The sequence below is a fragment of the Cyanistes caeruleus genome, chromosome Z (assembly GCF_971803275.1).
Source record: "Cyanistes caeruleus chromosome Z, bCyaCae1.hap1.1, whole genome shotgun sequence".
Taxonomy (NCBI): Eukaryota; Metazoa; Chordata; class Aves; order Passeriformes; family Paridae; genus Cyanistes; species Cyanistes caeruleus.
This window is the reverse complement of record NC_141732.1, coordinates 53576759-53582758: the sequence shown is the minus strand read 5'-3', so window position 1 is coordinate 53582758 and position 6000 is coordinate 53576759. Positions and strand designations below refer to the sequence as shown.

At 42.5% G+C, this 6000-nt stretch overlaps 1 protein-coding gene across 10 annotated transcripts in view; it reads left to right on the top strand.

The window, feature by feature from the left end:
- Positions 1–2892: 2892 nt before the first annotated feature.
- Positions 2893–6000, top strand: part of JAK2 (Janus kinase 2) — an 86654-nt gene continuing 83546 nt past the window's right edge. The window contains exons 1-2 of one of the 10 annotated variants that reach the window (XM_086867875.1): positions 2907–3060; positions 3624–3675. The gene's annotated coding sequence lies outside the window, so the exon portion shown is untranslated. Of the gene's footprint in view, positions 3061–3172; positions 3515–3599; positions 3676–6000 lie in introns of those variants that run through there. The other 9 variants (XM_086867880.1, XM_086867879.1, XM_023943354.2 and 6 more) reach the window with 9 other exon arrangements.

Genomic DNA, 6000 nt, shown 5'->3' with positions numbered 1-6000 from the left:
AAAAAATGAAAGCATTTCCTTTAAGACCGTTCTTTGTGCCATATATTTAAAGAAAAAACGTGGCTTTTAAACTAAAATATGTTTTTCTCCAAGGCAGGGCCTACTACACACAGAAAAGGAGAAAAAACATTATGACATATGTACTTACCAAATAGTATGAATTTTACATCCTAAAACATCTACCAAGGTAGAATGAAAAGTGAAACACATGCAGTCTGACTTCATAGATTTGACTAAAAGAAGTAACTTCCTTGGAGTTGTAATTTGCCAAGGTTTTGCAAATAATTCCCTATTTCTGAACAGAGAATATGTTTTGATTTTAATTTCAACTGAAAATGATAAATCAAAGGACAACTATGAGAATTTTTGAAGGAACTACTACAGAACTATTCTGTAATTTTCAGCTTTTTTAGCATGAAAATGAAACAAAGTCTATTTCCTGGTCAGCACTCTAATCTCAGAATTTGGAACACAGTAATCAAGTAAGTTAAACTAAGCCTTGTACACTGATGGCAAGTTTGTAATTTGCTTTGAAAAGCAAAATTAATTTGAAGCTGCTACGCCACCTCTAGAAATAATGTTTTGTATATAATTAGTGGTATTTTTGTCCATTGTTTGGGAATATGTTTATTAAGTTTATTGTTTAGCAATAGAGTCCATGTTTTTGGATTCTGTGGTTATGCCTGTGTCAGAACACCCTACACATGATGGTATTCACACAGTGTGAATATGCAAAATAAAATGTGTGAACAGCACAGAGATAAAGGGTACTTGAACTCCCTGCCACAGGTTTAAATTTGTGTCCAATCATATTAACATGCAAATGTATGGAAACTGCATGATCGTTTAGCAAGAAAAAGGGAAGGGGGGGGCGCTTAAATGGTAGTTAGATGCAAATCTGAGATGTTCACAGTTTTTGAGTGCAGATGCCTTTTAAAGGATTTGTTGAAAAGTGATGTAGTAGCAAGAACTCTGATGAAAGTAATGAACAATGCTGAACAGACCAACAAAAAAGGATATTTCATAGGACAGTGCTGTTTCTTGCTACATTACACTAAAACATGTGTAATTATAATAGAAGATAAACAAGAATGCAAGGTATCATTAGATAAGTGGTAATGTTTGGAGTCCTAACACAGATTGCACTTTTAAAATTGAAGCAAATGACGGTATGCTTTATCATTCCAGAGGCTGACAAATTCTGCAGGTCCAGCTACAGCTTGACCCTGACAAAACAGTTAACAACATAAGGATTTGTCATCTATTTCAGTCCAGTTCTTTGCATTTGCAGGGTTCTGTCAACAGAAATCTTGATGAGTCTTATGTTATGCAATGAGCAGAACCAATGCAGTACACTACGCTCCTTATCTTTTGAGTGGTCTGGGTATCAGTGGCATATTAGGTAATTATGTTTGGGAGGCATCAAAATATTTTTATTTTGGAGTTTCTTTCCTTTCTCTGCATGGAAGAAGTTTCCAGTGTCACTGCAGCATGTTTACGTGAGTTTCCCACACTGAAAACTGAGAAGAGACATCATGAAAAGCAAATTATTAGAAGATGTAATCCTGCAGAAACTTTATTTGAGATGAAGGACTAGACATTAAAGAATAAAATATGCTGTGATTGACTTTATTTCAAAATCACTAGGTATTTACACTGCACATTCAACAAAAACAAAGCAATGCACCCACTGATATAATTTCAGATCTGAAATGGCCTAGATTTTGTGAGACAATCCTACAGGACATGAGACTGTGAGATGATATTATAGCAGATGGGCATACTCTTTTCTTCTGTACAGAGCAAAAAACACTGTATCACATCATAGAAATGACAGTGACATGACAAAGTAAGATTGTTCTTAAAGAATTACATTTTGACACTACCAAATTGCTAGCTGACATGTGACAGCCTGCTTTGAAAGCATGAATGTCATGGGCAGGAGCCTGTTAGCAGTCTGAGAGTCATCATCCATCAAACTTTTATACAGCTTTTTAGTTCAGTTTTTTTAGTTCTTCCCTGTCCCCACGTATGTTTTTCCTTTATCTAACAGACAGCCCAGTTCCTGAGCTTTCAGGTGAAGCATGTTTACGTTGCACGGACAAGAAGACAAGGAACAAACTCATCACACAGGAAGTGACAGAAAAGTGTGCGTTTCAGAAGTCAGAACTGTGCAATAAAGCTCAGGAGGTGGGACAGAACTAGCACAAACACACACACACACACACACACACACACACACACACACACACACACACACAGAGAAACACAGACACACACAGACCACACACACACACACACACACTTTGCTTAAAAAACATTTTTTCTTTGGCCCAGCTAACACACTCACTACTGTGCAGCCAGACCGCAGCAAAGACGCTCTGCTTGTTTACCACGGCTGAACAAGGCCAGATCTGTCCCTCACAGCCGATGTCCTTCGCCTCACGGCGGTCCAGCTTGCGCCTCAGCGGGCGGCGGCTGGTGAGAGACAGCAGCCCCTGCTGCCCACACCGACTGCCGAGCAAGCAGCGGGGCAAAGAGCAGCACTCGCCTCCTCGGCAGCGGTTCCGCTTCTCGCTCTGACAAAACCCTGGTGCCCTCTCTAGTGCCGACGGAGCCTGACAGAACTCCAGATGAGTTTCGATCACGCTCTCGGGCACATACGTGACTCTCGGGGGTGCTACAGTGTAGGGCCAAAAGCTGGGCTCGACGACCCACGTGTGCCCCCTCGCCCTTTCCAACTCATGCTGTGATTCTGTGAGGAGAAGGCTGCCCTGCGGCCGCACGGTGTCCCTGAGGGCCGAGGGACGGCCCGCCCCGCCCGGCACGGCGCGCCCCGCTCGGAGCGGCCGCGCCTCGCCGGGGGAGCGCGGCGGGACCCGCCCCGCCCGCAGCCGCGCGATGACGTGAGCGGCGGGAGCGCCGCCCAGCCGGAGGCAGCGGCCAGAGCGCGGGTCGGCGCGGAGCTGCCGCCGCGTCCCCCGGCCGGCGCCGCCGTGCATGGGGAGGGAGCGGGCGGGACGCTGCCTGCGCTGCACAGCCGCCGCCGCCGCCGCCGCGGTGAGTGGGGCCGGCAGCGGGGCTCGGGGGGGAGCCGGGGTGGCGGCTGCACCGCCGTGTTCCGCGCCCCGTCCCGCGGGCGGGGGCTCCCCCCCGGCGGGCGGGGGCGGGCGGCGCTGCCCGGCGGGCGCTGTGAGCGGGGCACCGCGCTGGCTTCCTCCGGCTCCGTAAACAGGGCTCCCGGGGGGCGGGCCGGGGCCGACCTGGGCGGCGGGGGAGCTGGAAGTGTGGCTGCTGCGCCTCTTCGGTGGAGGTGCTGTGTGTTGCGGGAGAACTTCCTCGCCAGTACTTATTTGTGCCGTTAAAAAAAATCTCCTCGCAGAAGGAGGGCAGACAGTCACGAAAAACCCCATTTGTGGTTTTTCTCTATGTCTCTACTGAATTTGCTTCTGCGTGGGGAAGTGTTCCGTTAGGTGTGGGTTGTGAATTAATAGATTTGGTTAATTTTCACAAGGTATTTTTTTTTAAGAGAAGAATTTCAGATAAAACTTACTCAGATTTTTTATTTAATTTTTTTTTATTTATTTATTTATTTTTTTTTTTTTAAACTGATGTCTTATTAGAACCTGATTCTGGCATTGTCTTCAAATTTCTCACTTCTGCAGTCAGTGACAGGTGAGAAAATAACACCTTCCTTTGGTTATTCACAAATTGTTCTATGCTGAGAATTGTTTGCTATTCCTTTTGGTTACTGGACAGAAGGAAACTTAATTGGGAAGATTGTAATGGCTATTAACGGGTTTGAGTGTGATTTTGCACTTGAGATTTGCACTTGCTTCGTGATCAGTGTTTCTGACATCTTAGTTCTGTAAAAGTTACCAATTTATTATCAACTTCTTTTGTTCTGTTACTAGTTAAATGTAATTTGTGTGTAACTAGGTGTGAGAGAAGTATTTCTTAAGTTTCTATTTAATGGAAAATCAGTACCGACAGAAGACTATAGAGAGATTCTGTGCACACTTAAAGGTATTTTGGATCAGTTTTATGGGTTAGCTTTATTTTCCTTTCCTGCATCTCAGTCTTCTTTGTAACTGATATGGTGCTAATACTGTAGTGATGCTCTGTGGGCATGCCCAATTTTCTTCCCTTTCTAGGGTTTGTGGGAGTAATTTGAGGATTCGGTAGGAATACAGTAGCCCACTTGATGAGAATGCATCCAGAGTGACTTCCATGGTATAAATATAGACTTTTAAATTAAACAACTTCAGTATTATTGTATGAAATAGCAAATAATTAATTTTAAGCAGTGGTGTACTTTCCATAGAAACCTAAATTTGACCTATTTACAGATTTCAATTTTTTGTAAGTGCCAACAACAGCAACATGGGGAAGGAGTATTTGCTGCTGGGAGAGGAAGTTGTAATGTGCAATAAGTACATGGAATGAAGAAAATGGTCCAACATCCTTGTTGGTGAAATTAGACTGACTGGAAATGCAGAATGGAAAATGAAAGGAGGGTGCTATGGCTTTTTACTTGTAGCTGTTCAAAGTGATGATTAGGCTAATAAAAACTTGAAATCTCTGTAGAATAACCATTTCCAAACTATGTGGAGGTAATGTTATGCATGACCAGAGAATAGTTACTGAAGTGAATGTTACTGCCATGTTGTACGGGCAGTGGCATTATTTTTTATGAAGTTAGGAGAAAAGCAATTGCTGAGTGAGGTTGTTGCTTTGACATTGGTCTCTTTTTATCTCAGCTTTGTGGCATTTTTACAGTACGACCTTATGTAAACAAAAAAGCTAAGTGTCCATGTTTGCAGTTACAAGAAATAACCTGAGATCTCATCTGAAAGAGCCTTTCAAGGGAAATAAGCAAAATTCAAAAATGTAGTAGTATTAAACAGAGACAGTAATTAAATGGCGTGCATTATGGAGAGAAGAGTACCAAAAGTTACAAAACTTGCAATTAAAAAGCAGCCAGCAGAATGGACCGTGCAATAATAAAACAAGTATTTGTTCTAAAAAAATGATGTTCTAAAAAAAAAACCTAACAACAAAACCCAAAAAATCAAACCCCCCCCAAAAAAACAACAAAAGAAACATGGAAGAAGGCAACCAAAATCTGGTGGCCTTTTTAAGAAAAGTTACCAGAATGTTAAGTAAGGTTGAACTAGATGACCTCCTGCAGTGCCTTTCAAGTCAAATTATCCTTTCCTAGTGCTCCTGCCTGTTACAGACTAGCATTTTTCTTGTAACACACCTGCTACTTTTTACCTAGGCTTTCATGAAAATGTTAGCACTCTCAGTAGGCAACTACACAGTTGTATCTTTTCATTTGGTTAATAGACCGGCTGTTTCAAGCCCTCTGACCCTGGCTGTTTACCGATTTTGGTGGGTTCTTTACGAATTCATATGTCCCACGGGGTTCTCAGCATGAGCCCAGTAAGATGACTAATAGGACTAAAACTAGCATGATCTGAGTCAACATTTGAGCTCATGCTTACGTTTGTATTTCCTTATATTTCCTTAAATTGTTTCGGTTGCAGTTTCTTTATCAAAAGGTGAATGAGGGGCTTTCTTGAATTTCTGATTATGAGATTTTCAAAATTATTCTGAAGGATAGATCTGTCGTTATGCAGATGTGAAAAGCACTACAAAAATATGAATATACAAAGAAGCTTCTTTATAGTAGTTCTGCTGAACTACTGTAATACAGTGCTGAACTGAAATACAGTTTTATATGCTGCGTACAAATAGATGCTTCCTGCTGCATACTGTGTTCATCTAGAGAGTAGGTTGTATGTCTCACTTAAATTGGTTGTGTGCATCTCAGTGCAGTGACAGCTACAAAGTACAGGTGTAAGGTAGGTTATGCAATGTCAGTTGCAACCCGTAAGATGCTCAAAGAAAAATGGTGATGCCTCACTCAAATGTCAAGCTCTTTGGGTGATGTAGTACTGGATGCAGAGAGGTCTGGTTCATGTTCATGTGGGCAAT